Below are 18,629 nucleotides of genomic sequence, written 5' to 3' on the forward strand. Positions count from 1 at the left end.
ACCCTCGAACCTGCCTGGCAAACCCACTCACCACCCAAGCACGTGGCCTCCCTTCACCAGCTCCTGTCTGACAATGAGCCCGTTCCAGACATTGGCAGGTGCTTCCCCCTTGGCTACTGAGGTAGTGGTCCGAGTAGGTAATCAGCACCCAACAAACACATCAGATAAGGTTACTTTACTTCCTGTTGGTTGACAAAGCCACCAGCAGCGCGAGGGGACAGAAGAAGAGGGTGGGCTGGGACCCGGACCTTTGTGGCCTCATCTTGGAGCCATTCTTCCCGAAGTGCGTCCCCGGAAGCCCAGCCCTGACATCCGTCAGGGCTGTTGGGGCCTTGGGGTCTCATTGGTGGGATCCACTGTCTCAGAGGTCCATGGTGCCCAATGCAGGAAAGAAAGCACTCTCACTTTTATTACTCATCAAGAGTCTCGATGGCCCTTCCTTGCCTTTTCTCTACAAGTCCTTTCCCCAAATAACCCTCTTACTAAACTTCCTTCCCTGGCATTCATCTGAGGGAGAGCTGCATTAGTCTTTAAACACACCTAACTTAAATATTCCAAGGGCTGGTACTAGGTGAATTTCCACTATGCATTCTGTTCCTTCTGAAAATCCTTCCTGGGCATCTACATGGGCCGATCACATCATTCACATTGTCCCCAATCCCAGGACAAGCCAGCGGTCGGCCGGTCATCACTCCCATTTTACAGGTGCGAGAGCTGAGGCCTGGAGTGGGGTCACCACAGGCCCAAGGCTCTGTACTGGGAAGCACGGATGCTGGCACTGGAACCAGGTACGACGGCTCTCAGGGGTCTCACCTCCACTAAAGGGCCACTAACTGTGGTCCTCCTCCTGGCTGTCACCTGGTCCGGGCAGGGCCTGAGTGTTCATTTCCGTCTCTCACCTCTCCCAAGGGAGAGTCGGTCAGTCACCTGATGACCGTTATTGGGCACTGATTTTGTGTTAGACCCTGAGGAGACAGGCGAGAAAAGCCACAGTCCCTACCGGTGGGGCAGGGGACTTAGACATCCCAGGGAGCTGGAGGAGGGAGCCCCCTGGGTGGGAAGGGTGGTAGCCGTGCCTCCGTGTTGACCCACTCTGAACCCTGGGAGGTTCAGTCCTGGTCTTCACCCACATTAGTGATAATCAGTGCTCACCAGTCTGGGACCAAAAGATGGCAGCCAGCGGGGGACGAGCAGCCTGCACTTGCAGAACCTGGAATCCCAGGAGGCAGGGCAGAGCCGAGGAGTTATGGGAAAGAGGCAGTTCCCCTCTTCAACCCTGGAAACTCTCCAGGGTCCTGACCGAGCCCGCGCTTCAGATAAAAATAACCACTATCCAGAGGGGAGGCCGGGCTCTCTTTGGCAGGGGCCGCATGTGGCCTCCCTCCCATGGGGTTCCTTCTGGGGCAGGGCCCCGGGGACGGCGGACAGGACTTCTGCGTGCCCACCCGCCCCAACGGGAATCAAACCAGCAATGCAGAACCCCCCGGGATCCCTGATTTCTTTCTCAGGTTAGTCATACACCATATATGAGCATTTCCCAGCTGTGGAAGGCCAGGCTGGAAGCAATGCCAAACACACTGACGCTGGGTCAAGACTGGAGACGGAGTCAGCGAGGACTGACATCACAAAGCGTCCACTCTGGCATCACGGCCACACTCCATTTGCTCTTTACGCTGCTAACACAGCTGGAAGGGCTGGGCAGTGCAAACGTGAAATGTGAACTGCTTATGTAACCCAACTGCGGCTCAGCTAGACTGAAACCAGGGTTTCACTTATACTGCCAATGGGCACAATTCAAATGGCTATCAGCAGGGATAATCAATAAATAAGTCGTGGGGTAGTCACAGGGTAGAACATTATAAAGCAGGTAAAAGGGATGAGCTAGAGCTATGCGGGTATTGGCATAAAACTCAAATACTGCGTTGGGTTAAAAAAGCAAGTTGGAGGATATTATGCTAATTGTACTGTTTACATACATTTTTAAACATGTAAATGATATTTTGTATATTTTGGATATGCATGTGCATGTACATACAAGCATCTATATGTATATGTTATATGCATATATTACATACACATGCATACACACATGTCTCTATCTTTGTGTTTGCACACATTTGTGTATGTGTGTGTTTGGTAAATTCAGGACTGGATCAGAACAACTTCATGGTGGTGGTTGACTCCAGGGTGAGGGCAGTGGAACTGGGAAGGAGAATGTGAGGAACTTTATCTTTAATATGTTATTTCTACTTTAAAATCTCAAAGACATTTGGAATTGTCAACTTCTGTTCACATCAGGTAGGTAGACAGGCTGAGTTGGCACAAACTGCAAAGCTGTAGCTGAAGGGGTGTCCTCCAAGCCTGGGCCCAGGGGGTGAACACACTCTGTCCTTTGCACTTGTCCGCTTCAGAACAAAGCAAAGTGCCAACTCGTGAAAGGGCCATGAGACAACTGCAGGTCCCAAGTGCATCCTTCTGGCATGTTCCCCTGACAAGAGTGATCTTATTCCAAAGCGAAGCCATCTTCACACTGAATATTAAAGAAGCCCCACACTCCAGGGCCTATAGACTGGTCCTTCCCTGGAAGGTTCCGAAGAGAACTGATAAAGCCATAGCTAGAGTTTGGAGAACCAAGGGGTTTCCTGGAACTTCCCATTGGGAGAAAACACCATGAAAGGAGAGAACAGAAAGAGTTTCTTCATGAGCTTCTCTGCTCTGCACCAATGGCTGGCCTGGGAAACGCAGGCTTGCCCTGGGTCACTCCATTGGTGACACCATGCTGGGTGGCATGTCCAGTATTCTGTTGGGTCTGAGAGTGGGTTGGCCCGAATGGCGCTTAGGGTGTCTGGGGGTCCATGTTGGTGAGGGGCAAGGCCCAGGGCTTGATGCTCCTGCTAAGTCTAGGCAGAACACTGAAGATTTAAGCAGAATCATACCAATAATAGGGCTTGCGTCTCACTCACGTCTGTCTGCATTGCCGGAGCCCAGCATGGTGCTGGAACAGGGGAACCAGCCCAGGGATCTGGGCTGGGTGTGTGTGACTCTCCTGAATTCATATGTGGAAGCTCCAACCCTTAGCATCTCAGAATGTGACTGCATTTGGAGACCAGGCCTTCAAGGATATGACTGAGTTACACGAGGTCACAGGGGTGGACCCTAACCCAATGCAACTGCTGTCCTCATAAGAAGAGGAGATTAGGACGCAGACACACACAGAGGGAACACCGTGTGAGGACACTGGGAGAAGACGGCTGGCTGTCTACGAGCCGAGGAGAGAGGCCTTAGGGGGAACCAGCCCTGCTGACGCCTTGATCTCAGACTTCAGCCTCCAGAGCCATGAGGCAAAACTTTGTTCTTTAAGCCACCCAGTCTGCAGTCCTTGGTCATGGCAGCCCTACCACACTGACATGTGCATCAGATAAGCGGGTGAACAGGGATATGTTCCGGAAACCCCAGATAGCGCTGGGCACTATCTGGAAGGAGGCAAGGTGGAAACAGGCAAATTGGGAGGTAGGAGGCTGAGGCAAGGCTCCGGCCGGGACCTGGCAGTGACAGTCAGTGCTCTGTCAAAGCAGCAAGCACACTGGCCAGGCCCACTTTACGGGCAATGCCAGCACCCTTGCCTGCTCAGACCATTCAGCCTCTGCCACCCAAACAGCTCATTCAGAGCTTAGGGCCAAAGTACTTCAGTCCCTTTTCCATTACAATAAAAAACAAAAACTTCTTACAAATGAGACACACACACACTGCCCAAGGCTGCCAGAAGCTTTCAAATGACAAGTACGTGCTCCCCCCAGGGAAGCTGGTGGGGGCTTACACTGTGGGAGACCTACTGTGTGCCAGTCGCTGCATTTCTCAGTTCACATCCCAGTGACCCAGAGGTTTGGGTTCCACGCTCCCATTTTACAGGGGAGGAGCCTGAGGCCTCTGTTGTTTAAGAAACCCACCCAAGATTCCATCCAGGGTGGAACGCAGCTTCATCTGACTTTCCAGCCCTTTCTTACTGCCACCCCACAGATTTCCTGGCACCACCCATGCAGGGGAAAGCCCCCACCAACAACCCCATCTCCCTCTGCAATCTTCTTTGCCCTCCTCTGCCTCCTGGTAAGACTGCTGGGCTCAGTGGAGCTGAGGCACTGGCCCCCTTGGGATCAAATGGTGGCTCTGTGAATGAGAAGGCACCAACATGTCACCCCATGGGACCAAAACCTTTACATCATGGTGACACTTCACCAAAACATGGCCCTGTTATTGGGCTTGACACCCCTCCAATCTCCATCTGCCGATGTGCCTTTGACTCAAATGTGACCAGTTGATCTCTGATCCCCTGGCATCAATGGGTGCTCTGTGCAGAGCACTCTCCAGCTGCTGGGGTTCCGGCTGTTTTCCCAACATCCTGGAGGAGCTCATACATCACACCCGGACAGTGAGGCCCACGCCTCTGGCTCTGTACTCTCGCTCCCCAATTCTCCCAGGGTTGCCGAAGTGGCTTAAGAAGTAGGCATTTTCTAGAGGAGCCCTCTTCAGCTCTGTCACCCCTGGCCTCTTACCAACAGCTTGAAACATCTGCTGTGGATAGGTCTACAATAAGGCAGAAATGCTCTCTGAAAGATGTTCTTCTTTGCCAAAGTTGCAAAACCGAGCCTAACAGGTCTGCAGGCATGATTAGGCAGACCACAAATACAGTAAAGTCAGCGAGGTCTTATGAGAACATACCAGACACCAGGCCACTGGAGAGGTTGGGAGGGACCTACAGGGCTTTCAAACTCCAGGGTTGATAAGGAGACCCAAGCCTGGTGAGCAAAAGTCACAGGAGTTAAATTACTGCAGTGTGGCCCAAAGCTTCTCTGGGCTTTGATCTCTCGGGGAGGTTTTTGCTTTCAACCCCATTTTACAGAACATAAAACTCAGTCCAGGAGACCTGCCTGGTATTTGTGAGGTTGTGCAGCAAATGGAACCAAGTCTTTCTGAAAGCTTGGGGAACTTTCAACCTGCTACAACTGCCCCCTCCTCTGGCCAAGGCTCTGTGGGTCCATGGCGGGTCAGCAGACCCTCAGGTTCCTTGATGGTCACTTCCTGGGAGATGCTGCCACAAAACTCAGCCCTCAAGAGTGAGTGAGAGAAAAGGCACATGGTTTGCTGAAGTTCGATGCGTCATCTCACCCAGCTGCCTTTGCCTGTGTTTAGGAAAGTCTGCCAGAAAAATGAATCTTAGGACTGAGCCTGTCAGCCATTGGCTCCGAGGCTGTGCCAAACTCCCTGCTTTGCACATGCTGTTCCCACAGCTCATCCTATGAACCTGAGCTACCCTCCCCCCACCCCTCTGGCCCAGGCGAGGCAGATTAATTCCTGCTCCTCACTTAAGACTCAACTCTGGGAATCACTGCTTATTCACCCCTGCAGACCTGTCAGGCATGAATCACCCATGTCTGCCAAGTTGGTGTTCAATAAATATTCATAGAATGCATGTGTGGCTCTTCTCCTCCTCCCCAGATCAGAAAAGCTGTATAAAAAATATACGTGATGTTGGCTTCTTCATTACGGCCTGAAGCTTGGGCTCTCGGGGAATAGAAATCTGGGTTTAATTTGTGACACTGCCCCTCACTAGTTGTATGTAGCTAGTGAGGGGCAATGTCCTTGGACATGGCATGTAGCTTCTCTGGGCTCCAGTATAAGTATCTATAAGGTAGAACGGAATTACAGGACTTGTCAGATATTGACAAACAAGACCAGCAGATCTACAGGCATGATTAAACTCCAGAAGGCATCAGGGAGGTAGTGACTCTTCAGCTGAATCTTCACCAATGAGCTTGGATTAATCCACCCAGGCTGGGCCAGAGGAGGGGTAGGTTAGGGTCTAGGAATGAGCTATGGAGTAAGGAACGAAGTAGGGAGTAAACATGACCATGTTAGCTATGTAGTGTACAACTCAACAGTGTTAACTATTACAATAATGCTGCTGCTGCTAAATGCCCTGCAGACACGTTGTTTGAAGGGGCTCTCTGAAGGCTGGTGTTAACAATGGGGAATGCAGTAAAGAAGGCTCTTCTCTCTCTACCGTGTTATTTCAAACCCTCACCTCTGCCTTGAGATGAGATCTAACTTTTAAAGATCCTAATAAATGTCTAATGTTTAAAGAGGAGAGGGAAGAACCCTCTCCTAAATTTAAAACATACTTGAGGGACTTTTCGTCAAGATGGAGGCATAGGTAAACACAGTTGGCCTCCTTGCCCAACCACAGCAAAAATGACAACTAAACTACAAAACAACCATCATCCAGAATTATCAAAAAATTGAGCTATATGGAAGTCCGACAACCAAGGAATGAAAGAAGTACATTCACCCAGATGGGTAGGAGGGGCAGAGATATGGAGACATGGAATGGGTGTTCCCACACCCACATGTGGTGGATAAAAATTGGGAGGTATACCTTGGGAGCAAAGGATCCCAGTTCCACACCAGGTCACCCAGTCTAGGCTCCAAGAACCAGGAAGATACATTCCCGTAACTTCTGGCTATAAAAATCAGTGTGGGGTAGAGCAGTGGAAGAAACTGGGATTCTCAAGCATCTCCTCTTAAAGGGCCCACAATAAACTTAGGACTTACACAGACTCATTCCCTCTGGGCTCCAGAACTGAGGTAGCAGCTGAAAGGGCACCAGTGGCATGTGGGGAGAAACTGAAGTGTCTGGCATCAAGGCAAGTGCCAGGGAACAGCCTCCTCCTGGACAAAACTCCAGAGGCCAGGCCACAGCCATTGTCTCTTTTCTGAGCCCTCCACCACACAGAGCCACAGAGCTGCAACACCATATAAGAAACTCCATCAACCTGGTTCACACAGGTTGCCCCACCCTGGTGATTACCTAAGACCCAACCCCACCCAACTTACTGGTACACTTTTCTACAATAGGGCACACTACTAAGACAGGGCATCAAAGCAGCTCTACCTAACACATAGAAACAAATACAGGGAGGCTGCCAAAATGAGGAGACAAAGAAACATGGTCCAAATAAAACAACAGAACAGAACTCCAAATAAAGAACTAAAAAAAATGGAGATAAGCAATCTATAAGACACAGAGTTCAAAACACAGGTTATTAGGATGCCCAAGGAACTCACTAGGTACTTCAACAGCATAAAAAGAAATCCAGGCAGACATAAAGTTTACACTAAATGAAATAAAGAAAAATACACAGGGAATCAACAGTGGAATGGATAAGGCCAAGAATCAAATCAATGATTTGGAACATAAGGAGAAAAAACATTCAATTAGAAAAACAAGAAAAAAAAATGAGGTTAGGCTAAGGAGCCTCTGGGAAAACTTCAAGCATACCAAGATTTGAATCGTAGGGGTGCCAGAAGGAGAAGAGAAAGAGCAAGAAATTGAAAATTTATCTGAAAAAATAATGAAAGAAAACTTCCCTAATTTGGTAAAGGAAATAGACATACAAGTCCAGGAAGCACAGAAAATCCCAAACAAGATAGACACAAAGAGGACCACATCACAACAAATCATAATTCAAATGCCAAAGGTTAAAGATAAAGAATCTTAAAAGCAGGAAGAGAAAAACAGTTATCTCCAAAGGAGTTCCCGTAAGATTATCAGCTGATTTCTCAAATGAAACATTCCAGGCAAGAAGGGACTGGCCAGAAGTATTCAAAGTGATGAAAAGCAAGAACCTACAACCAAGATTACTCTATCCATCAAAGCTATCACTTAGAATCAAAGGGCAGATAAAGTGCTTCCCAGACAAGGTCAAGCTAAAGGAGTTCATCATCACCAAGCCCTTATTATATGAAATGTTAAGGGGACTTACTTAAGAAAAAGAAGATCAAAACTATGAACATTAAAATGCCAATAATTCACAACTATCAACAATTGAATTAAAAAAAATAAGCAAACCAGCAGAATGGAAACAGAATCATATATATGGAGATCCGTTGGAGGATTATCAGTTGGGAGGGAGAAGGAAGAGAAGGGAAAACAGCACAGGGATTAAGAAATACAAATTGGTAGGTACAGAATAGATGGGGATCTTGATAAAAGTATTGGAAATAGAGTAGCCAAAGTACTTATATGCATGACCCATGGACATGAACTAAGGGGGGAGATTTCCAGAGGGAATGGGGGGTACGAGGTGAAGGGGGAAAAAGGGGGATAAATTAGGCCAATTGTAATAGCATAATCAATAAAATATATTTAAAAATAAAATAAAACACACTGTATTCAGCACATGGCTTGAACTGTGGCTACTTTCTCCCACCTTATGGGGAAGAAGGTGCCAAGATGTCATGAATCAGATCTAGAACACTAATGTTGACGGATAGGCCAGGAGCCATCTGTACCGATGTACATGGTAATTCACACTGATGACAATGACCCTGCTCAGATGCCATGGCTGCCATGGAGCACTATGGCCTTCCAGGCTTGGTCTTAGCTGACTAGACTTGCCCCTGGATGTCCTTGAACTCACCAGCCTGCATTGCCTCTGTTTGTACTACTTGCCTTGCCCACTAGACTATGTGCTTCTCAAGAGTTGGAATTAGTGGTGTGCTGGTAAATGTTTAATAACCAACACTCAAAAAAAATTTTAAGCCCACCCTTATTTGTAGTGTTTGCCAACTGCCCTGGTATAAATACTCTCGCTGTGGCCAATTTTAAGCACACAACATGAGGTACTAAGCACGAGGTTTCTGGAAAGACTTGTGCTATACCAACAACCTCAAGAGCAGAGATAATAGTAAAGTGCAGTGAAAAAGCAGGGCATGATAGGTCTTGAATGGTTATTACCTTTGTTTTAAATATGACTATTTAACTGTAAACTTATATAATTTAATGTTTAAGGATTGTTGTACTTAACTGGCTCGTGACCTTTCTGAAACTTGAGCTAGTGAGCCAACCCTGGTACACCACTGGCAGCCACTGAGCTTGTTCAACTTCAAACCCCAATGGGGATTCAATGCTCAATGAACAGTCATCACCAATAACTGGGCCAAAGAGTGATGAGTGTGGATGAAACAGCTGGCCTCCACTCCCAGCATCGCATATTCATCCTTTCCACAGACAAATGGGGCCACTGTGATTATGAGCCCTATTGTACGGATGAGGAGACTGAGGTTCCTATAGAGAAGCAACCTGCTCGCAGTCACACAGACGGCCTTTGGACGGTGCCGATGCATCTGCCACACTCCGTCTGCCTCGCAGTCTTGGCTCATCCAGATAGTGGTTCCCCAAAACGTCAGGGCTATTCTGACCTCCAGCCCCATGTCAGCCCAACTCATTCAGTGAGTCACCCTACCCACAGGACAGCAGCTAAGACCAGGGTGCCTTGGGCTCTGCTCTTCCTCAGAAGTACAAGAAGAACTCGACATATGAACAAGGCCAAGCACAGATCAGAGTCGTACCCACAAACCACCCACAAATTCCAGGAATGGAGTGGTGGATGGGAGGGGGGAAGAGGACTCCCCAGCAGGCATGTCTTGGGCAGATCCCAGGACTGGGCAGAACGTCTCAGGAAGAGTGTCTGGGTCAGTACCAGACACCCAGGGGTGGGGGTGGCAGGCGATCGTGTCGGTTTTCCTTAAACTCTTCTCCACAGGATTAGGGCTGGACAGGGAGGAAACACGCACCTTGGATTTCCCACAACCAAGGCTGGCTGGCCAGCAGTCCACTTGGCTTATGAGAAACGCCCGCCCCGCGGCACCTTCTTTCCTCATGTGCCCTTGGCAGAAGATACGCCCTTATGGGATATACACTGAACGAGTATAATGTACAAACTCATTCCATTTTTTAAATACTACGCGGAGAATATACAAAATTCTGAACAACAACAAAAAAAACTCGTTCGACAGACACGTGATCTCCTTTGTGCAGAAAAAACCCCCCACAAAAACCAAAACTAAAAACCAGGTGCATTTTGATGCAAGCCAAGAGAATGCATCAAAGAAGCCACTCTCAAGTGACTGGATAATAAATCATATGGGTTTAGAACTCCCGGCACAGCCATGGCCAGGGTGGCCCCACTGGTTTGTCATCATCTTGTACACCAAAAGGTTGCAGGTTCAATCCCTGGTCAGGGCACGTACCTAGGTTGTGGGTTTGACCCCAATCGGGGTGCATGTGGGAGGCAACTGACTGATGCTTCTCTCACATTGATGTTTCTCTCTCTCTCTTCTCCTTCCTCTCTCTCTAAAATCAATAAATATATCCTCAGGTATGGATTTAAACAATATTTTTGAAAAAAATACCTTGCATATAACTCCTGGGCCCCTTTGTTCTTTCTTACAAATGTATGGATGTTTCTTGGGCACAATGCTCTCAGCGAAGCTTTAGGTGAACAGCAGGAAACAGCCATCTTTAAAGGACAAGACATCAAGGACTGCCAGAAGGGGTGAGGAAAAGCATGGACATTGGGTCAGGCCCAGGTTCGAATCCCGATCCACCATGTAGAGCTGCACGGAAAGACCCTTTATCTCTCAGTGTCTCCAGCCCCTAATGGGCACATTGAAGCCCTGAATTTCCCCCAGAGATGAAGGAGAGAAGGTGTGAAGAGTACCAAGTTAGCGGTCCTAAAAAGCCCAGCAGCAGAGTCCTAAGACCTAGCGGTGTTTAATGGCTGTTTCTCACCCTTGCCCCCCTGGGTGAATTCAGGTATCGCAGATCACCTCTGCTCCAGGCGTCGGGGCTGGCAGCACCAGCCTCCTGCCCGAATTGCATGATTCACTGGTACTAGGTGGTAATGGCCAGGTTGAGTGGCCAACCCTGATTTTGAACCAAGCTCAGAAATTCTCTAGCACCAGGCTATGGGATCTCCACACTGCTTTACTGATGAAAATCCCCCGTGCAAATCCTCAAGTGGCCACGGAGTCCTTGGGATATGCAAGGGAACAAGACAGTCCACTCTTGGGAAGGGAAGGAGACGTAGCAGCCACTAAAGACAGACAGCATGAGGAAAGCACCCCTGGGAATAGGGTGGGGAAGTTGAGCAGAGGTAGGGGGGGCACTCTGGCCCGGACGGACAGTGGAGTCTCACTGAGACCTCAAGGAAAGGAAAGGCGGCAGAAACAGTAAGGACAAAGGCTTAGAGAGGGTCACTGTCCCAGCATGACCCGGGACAGGGGCAGGGCTGGTGGAAAGAGGGAGAAATAGGGTCACAGAGGCAGGGAGGGCAAGGTGGCCTCCTTGGAGGCCACACCAAGGAGTCATGATTTTACCCTAAAAGCAAAAATAAGCATGCGGGTGGGAAAAGGAAGCCGATAGTGATAGGGTCTGACTTATGCTTTGAAAGCCTGTCAGCATGCAACGAGCAGACAAAGCTCACAGACATAACACTGAACTAAAGAAGCCAGACTCCAGTGATTAAACACGCACGGTGCTGTTTATGCAAAGTTCAAAACCAGGAAAAACCAATCTATGCTATTAGAAGTCCGGAAATGGTTACCCATTGTGGGGAGGCCCCAGGGGGGCTGGCCAGGCCCTGACCCGGGGTCCTAGCATGCACACAGGCACTTTGAGAAAACGTATCTGCCAGTCCACGCGTGAGCGTGCAGTCCCCTCTAGTACGTTCGACTTTAATAAAACGTTAACAAAAAAAAAAAAAACTTTGAAATCTCTCTGGCTCCTGTTTGAAGGATGGACCTGGAGAAGCACGAGCGGCTACAAGGGGAACACCATTATGCAAGAGAAGATCCTCAAGGGCTCTCTCCCCAGGGGGCTCAGAACCAAGACAAGGCTGGAGCCTGGTCTCGGACAGCGCTTCAAAGCGCACTTTCCAGTCGGAGCCCAGATAAAGCCCTGCGGCTGGCTGGGGCCTCCCACTTGGACCAGACACTGACTCTCCCAGACAGGGCCCGGTTCATCCCACGTCTGAGAGGGCACTTTGTCCAGAGATGCCAAGGCTGAAAATATCTCCAGTCCCAGGGAAGCCCAGGTCTTGATGATTTCTGGGAATAAAACAGTGTTTTCAGCAGCCGGGTGCTTCTCCCTGGGAGAACAGACTGGCTGTGTTGGGAGCCAGTTTGGGACAGGAGAGAGAGAGGGGTTGGTAGCAGATAATACATACACATGCAGATATATTTTAAATGTTATCCCGGAAACGACTCATGGTTTCCAAGGGAACATTTTGGGGTTACAAACAGATGTCCTTCACAAGCTCCTGGCCATGTAGGGACACTAAACAGGCTCTGAAGGAAGGTGCTGGAATACTCAGGACACTTGCTCAGGCCCAGTGCAAGAGTGCCAACCAGCTGAGCATTCTCCCAGAAGACAGACTCACAGACACGCCAACGACTGGCTCTCAGCCGGCTTCTGACCCTGGCGATCATTTTAGCTCCTGAGCCACTCATTCCACTCTTGCCATGTGACTCTGTCTGGTCACATCAGGTCCTGTAAGCAGAACCTTCCACACAGCTTCCCATATACCCCCCCTCACCGGTGTCCCCACCTGCCTGCATCAGGCCCCAGGTCGAGGCTTCATTGGCTTTCTAGGGCAGTAGGTCTCACATTGGAGTCAGTTTGGTGGACCTACTTCTGCCAGAAGGTGCTAGAAGCAGATTGCCGGCCCCACTCCCATAGCTTCTGATTCAGGAAGTCTGGGGAGGGGCCTGAGAATCTGCATTTCTAATGAGTTCCCAGGGGCTGCTGTGCATCCCCCCCCAAGTTTCAGTGAAACCCCACCTTGAGAACCACCGCCCCAGACAGTAACAGCCACTCAAATCTCATTCACCACCTCAACCTGGCATTCCCAATCTTCAGTCCTCAGCATACCCCTTCCCACTCTTGCCCAGCTTCACTGTCTATGTGGACCAGCACATATTTTGTGCTTTTGTTCAAGTTGGCCCAGTCTGAGGGCTCAGAAACTTTTACTGTTAAGAGGTAACTTTCCATCACCACCATTTGCAGAGAACTTGATCATCTCCACCTTGAACAGGAGCCAGAATAGAATTGAACACAATGAAAACAGAACCAAGTGAGGACTTCCCAGTTGGGTCCTGAAACTGGCCAGAGAAAGTGCTCTGTGTTGTAGGGGAGGTGGGGGTGGGTGCGGGAGCAACATTAAGGACTGACTACCACCTGAAACGCTGGCCCTGCCACAGGCAGAGGGAGGCAGGAACAGCCCCTGGGCTGGTGAGCTTCGCTGCTGGGTCTGTGCTAACACTCAGTCACCTACGAGACCAGTAGGGATGGACTCCCTACAATTTGGGGGACACTGCTCATTCCACAGTGATCTGTTCTCAAGTGAAAACACCGTCCTGTTCCTAAGTCCCGCAGCCTGTAGCAGGGAATCCAAACTCAGCAGGGCTCACCGCACCTGCATGGCAGACCCTTGCTGTTCCTGAATCTGACCCTTAAACTCCAGCCACACAGAACTTTCTTGCCTTCCTCCATGAGTGTCCAGCCCTGTCCTACCTCGCCTTTGCACACACACATGCGGTGCCTCCACTGGGTGCACCCTTGCGAACACCTCACCCACGATCACCTTTCCCTGCCAGAAAACGCTGCCTCTTTGCTCTAGAAGGATTTCTCAGGCTCTTCCCAAGTCAGTCTCAGCAGATATCAGCTGGATGCAAGTAGCCGCTTCTAGAGACTTCTGGGTGGGCTTTGACCAATCCAAAAGAACCTGGGGCCAAGGTCAATTCCAGGACCACTTACTGAAAGTGAAACAGAAGCTTGATTCTTTTTCCTGCTGAGATAGTGTCATTCTGCACTCATAATGGGGCACATTCCAGAAATTCAGATTGAAAATGTAGGATCTCATAATTTATAAGATTTTTAAATGATGGTCCACAAGTTGCATAATCCTCTCCTTTCCCTCCTGAATCTGTGGCTTCTGTCTAAGCTGACACAGCACTTGAGACAACAGAGAAGATAAATCTCCTTCAGGCTCACCCACAAGAAACTGTCTGTCCTCACAGCCTTGAAAGCGGGACGTCTGCCTGCGAGTGCCTGGAGTTGCACAGACTGCGGTACAAAGCACAGCCCCTCCAGGGCAACGTCTCAGTCAGGCTTCTCCGCCTGTTGCTGCTGTGACCCTGGGGGGAATGCCAGTGCCTCCCCCAGAACACCCAGATGCCAGATTTCTCTGTGCCCGGGGCAGGGGGCCTTGGCTGACTCTGGAATGAGAAGACCTGACTTGATGCTTCTTTCAGAGGGAGTCAAGAAGAGAACACAGTTCCTCAATAGGTTAATGTGACCTGGTGATTTCGCTCCTGGTAGAGACCCAAAGCAATTGAAACTAGGTATTTAAACAAAAACATGTACACAAATGTTAATGGCAGCATTATTCACAATAGGTGGGAGGAGGAACTATCCAAACTTTCATCAGTGGAAGAATGGATACACAAAATGTGGTCCATTCATATAACAGAACATTATCGAACCATCCAAAGAACCGGAGCTCTAACACACGGATGAACCTTGAAAACATCAGACCAAATGAAAGAAGCCAGACATAAAAGGCCACACATGTGTGACTCCGTTTATATGAAATGTCAAGAATAGTGAATCCATAGAGACAAAAGGTGGCCAGAGGCTGGGGAGGTGACAAAGGGGAGTGACTCCTTGTGATGGCGATGGGGCCTCCTTCTGGGAGGATGAAAACGTTCTGGACTCAGAGAGTAGTGACGGCTGCACAGCACTGTGTATGTCCTAAATGTCCCTGAACTATACGTTTTAAAATGGTTAAAATGGCCAACTTTATGTCTATGCATATTTTACCACATAAAACCTTTTTTCCCCAAGGAACACAAGGGGGGCATGGCTGGCCCTACCAAGCACCCAACCCTCCCTGCCCCAGAACAAAGCATGCTCCACGTGGGACTTTCCGAGGGGCTCTGGACCCCCACCCCACAAAGGTCTGAGGACCTATTCAGCTCCATGAACTGAAGATGGAGCAAAATGACGCCTGTGTTGTAGTTTCCTTTCTTGACAAGCCATCAGCCCCTTTGACTGATGTTGAGTTTGCACATCTGGGACTGATCAAAAACCAGTGAGTTTGCAAAAGAAAAAAGAAAAAGCCTCGTAGGTCGGGAGCAAGCAGACACAGAGGCACCTCCCATACATGGTAAATTACACTGGTGACAGAGAGAAGAAATGTTCCAGCTCCCACAAGGCTGAAGAGGTCAGTGTTGGGGGTCCTGCATCTAAAAGCCAGTTTTCAAATGCAACTGACTAAAGGCAACTGACCGAAGGCCAGACAGCCAATGTGGAATCTTTGAGGGAGATGAAATGTGGGGTCTCTTGTAGGCCCTGTGCTCTTCTGCAGGGGGCTCCATTCCTGCACCCCACCAGCCAGCTCTCCTCGCCTCTGGGAGCAGAACTCCCAGAGCCAGCATGGATCTGGGTCCTGGGGCGGGGCTCTCTGCCTTGATACCAGTACCTGTCAGCAGAGTGGAGCCCAAGCCCCCATGTCAGTGCATCCCCTTTGCAGGTCCACCCCTAATCCGGGCCAGGGACCTAGATCTCATATGGTAAGGGAAGCCTTGACTAGCAGCAAGCTCTGCTGTGACAATTAAGTGGCTCGCCATTGCATGAGTACTTTCTTCCAGGGTCTGGGACAGGACCCAGCCAGGAGGGCAGCTCTCCCCTGCCCTGGCTGTGTCATGCTGGATACATGCTTTCATCACTCCGAGCCTCAAATTCCCTCCTTGTAGAAAGAAGGACAGGCCAGTGCCCATCCCATAAAAAAGTCAGTGAGATCATTTGTGTAAAACTCTGGGCATGGCTGGCCCATAGTAAGTGCAGGGTAAATGTCAGACTAGTATGATTATAAATGTTATCATTACTACTCAAACTCCTATATCTTAAGAGACTGTAAAAATGAAACTGACCCTCTTTATTCTTCTCCCAGGATACATGATTGGGAACTTGGGGCTTGGGATCAATTCTGCTGATAGTGGTTTTACCTGGAGCCCCTCTCAGACAAAACAATACCTCAGACACCTTGTGTGAAGGTCGGGTCCAGAGTGGAGTTAGTGGCTGGGCAGAGAATTGCCTAAAGGACTTAGCAGTTAAGTGTAGGGCCTGCAGCCAGACAGACCTGGGGGTGACAGCATAGCACACCAATTAGGGGACCCTGACATGCACTTCACCTCTTTGAAATGGGGATCAGGCCTGCTGCCCAGATGTGTGTTAGGGATAATAATGAAGGTACGGTGCATGGCACAGAACCTCCCACCTGCCACACCAGCAGGACAGCCCCCACAACTTCTGCTCCTCCCCCATGTGCAAACGGCCAGCTCAGAAGCAGAAGAGCAGGTGCACAAAACACAAAGAACCCTTGGAAGGTCCCTTCTCAGTCTATTTGGGGAAGGGGACCTGCCCTTTGTCTTTTTCCGTAGGACCCTAGTCTTTCACCTGTCAGTCTCTAGACCCTAGATGCCCTGACCCAGCTGGAAACAGCAGCTCCCCCTATTCTGCCAGGATAAGGAGCCCAAATGTTCAAGGTGAAAACTCACAAACCTGCTCTAGGTTGCAAGACAAGCTGGGCATTTGCACAGCCCCCATCTGCTTCTCTTGAGCAGCAACTCACCTTTTGGCTAAAAGATGCCCGATTCAAGTTATACTTCAATCAGCAAGCATCAGCTAAGCCCTTTCCAGCCTGTCCACCATTCTAGCACTTGGCAAAGGAGGTTCTGGGTCTGCCCCACATGAAGGTGGCCCATCTCCCCAGGACTGCAGAACCAAGCCCTCAGCTCCCAGCACAATTCTTTCCATACAAGTTTATGCAAATGTCCACCCTGGTTGAAGATACCCAGTAACATGTTCCCGAACCTGCAAGAACTCTGGTGCCCCAGGCCCAGACACATCCATGATCATCTGGAGCTTTGGAAACAGGCAGAGCTAGGGCTGAAACCAGCTCTGCCTGGACAACTTGCTTCACCTCTCTAATCCCCAGTGTCTTCATCTGAGACATGGGAAGAGGAAGGCTACCTGGCAGGTTTGTTGCAAATGAACCGTCCATCCACATGTGGGTCGGCAAATTCAAACTCATGCCACATCCACACTATCAGCTTTCCATTGATTGACGCCCATCGTGTACACAAAAACACAACAGATGCTAGCTAACTGCACAGGAAGGCAAGAGTACACAGCCTTCAGGAGCACAGCTCTTCAGTCAGACTGGCTTTGAGTCCCGGCTCCCTTCCTTCCTGGCTGTGGTCTTGAGCAACTGAGTTGCCCTGGAAGAGTCTCAGTTTCTCCCACTGTGAACCGGCTGGCTGCTGAGCCCAGTTCTGAGATGCAAGTGGGCTTCAGTTTAGTGCTTGCACACAGTAAGCCCTAAGAGCTGGCATCTGCCCTGGTTACTTCAACTCCTTGGAGATTACGGGAATGGATCAAAGTTCGGAGAGAGTAAAGGAATCTAAGTCACACTTACAGAGTTTCAATCACCAGCTCGCTGGCGTCTCCCGCGTTGTGTAGCGGAGGTGGCGGTGGCAGCGGCAGCACTGGCTCAGCGGGACAGGACGGTCGCAGGATACTGGACAACGGGGCCGCCGGAGGAAGCAGTGGATCCCGGGGCTCGATGCGCCTCTTCTTGTATGCTGCCCCTAAGCCCAGAGGCCACGCCCCCTGGGGGCCGGCGGAGCTGATAGGGCCGCTCAGTCGCGGCCCTCGTTGGGCCCCGCCCCTAAGGACCCGCCCCTCCCTGGCTCACCCCGTCCCTCTCGGCCCCACCTTGCCCCTTGAGCCCTGCGAGTGGCCAGGACCACCCGCATTCTACTAGGAGGACACACTCAGTTTCCTCACAGTGACCATAAAAGTATCAGTTCCACTGAGCGCTTACTAGTTGCCTGGCACGGTGCCAAGTACTTTCCACCAGGGGTTTGCAAATTTACCAAATCCCGTTTCTGCGGCTCAACTGGAAAATGGGAATAAGGAAGTGTCCTCCCAGGATTGTAAGAAATAAAATCGGGAAGGGCGTGGGTACATGAACTGTGGCGCAAAATACGAACTTGCTAAATTTATTCTCATCCTCTGCACGGGGGGGTGGGTAGAAAACTTCCCTCTTGCCACCTGACTTAATCTCTCCCTCTCCTCTCCTCTCTCTCTACCCCTCCCTTCTTTTCTCCTGCCCTCCTTCCCTTCCTCTTTTTCTCTTCTCAATGTGCAAATGAAGACTAGGAGAGTATACTGGATGAGGGCAGTAAAACCAGGGGCGATCCAAGTGAAGCATCTTTATCTTTGTTATCCAATCCAGTGAGATGGAAATAATCCCATTTCACAGACAGGGGGACTGAGGCCTGGAGAAGGGAGTCCCCTGAGCTAGTGGACAGCAGCACAGGTTCAAACCTTGCTTTAACTACATTTTGCCTGCAGGCATTTAGCATCTGTAACAAATCAATTTAGAGCCAGAAGAAATAGCCTTGGAAACACGTAAGCCTAAGGACAATGTGGGTAGGTGAAGAAACTAAGGCTGGAGAAGCTGAAGGACTTCCTATGCTCCCCATTCAGTCATATAGTGTGGGCCTACTATGTGCCAGCATGTGCAGGAAGAGCCTGTACTCCTGCTGCATGAAGACACAGGAATCAGCTCATTGATCATATATTCCTTCACACAGTCCCACTGAATCACTCTGCATCAGCCCCTGTGTTAGGCGGTGTTGAGCATGCTCAGACAGGCCCCCTCTAG

General features: G+C 49.8%; 1 protein-coding gene across 1 annotated transcript in view; it reads right to left on the reverse strand.

Annotated features, from left to right (window-relative positions):
- Nucleotides 1-17,510, reverse strand: part of CRISPLD2 (cysteine rich secretory protein LCCL domain containing 2) — a 65,655-nt gene extending 48,145 nt beyond the window's left edge. The window contains exon 1 of the mRNA XM_037142409.2: nucleotides 17,376-17,510. The gene's annotated coding sequence lies outside the window, so the exon portion shown is untranslated. The remainder of the gene's footprint in view (nucleotides 1-17,375) is intronic.
- Nucleotides 17,511-18,629: the final 1,119 nt, after the last annotated feature.

The sequence above is a fragment of the Artibeus jamaicensis genome, unplaced genomic scaffold (genome assembly GCF_021234435.1).
Source record: "Artibeus jamaicensis isolate MK-2021 breed Jamaican fruit bat unplaced genomic scaffold, CSHL_Jam_final contig_464, whole genome shotgun sequence".
In the NCBI taxonomy this organism is placed as follows: domain Eukaryota; kingdom Metazoa; phylum Chordata; class Mammalia; order Chiroptera; family Phyllostomidae; genus Artibeus; species Artibeus jamaicensis.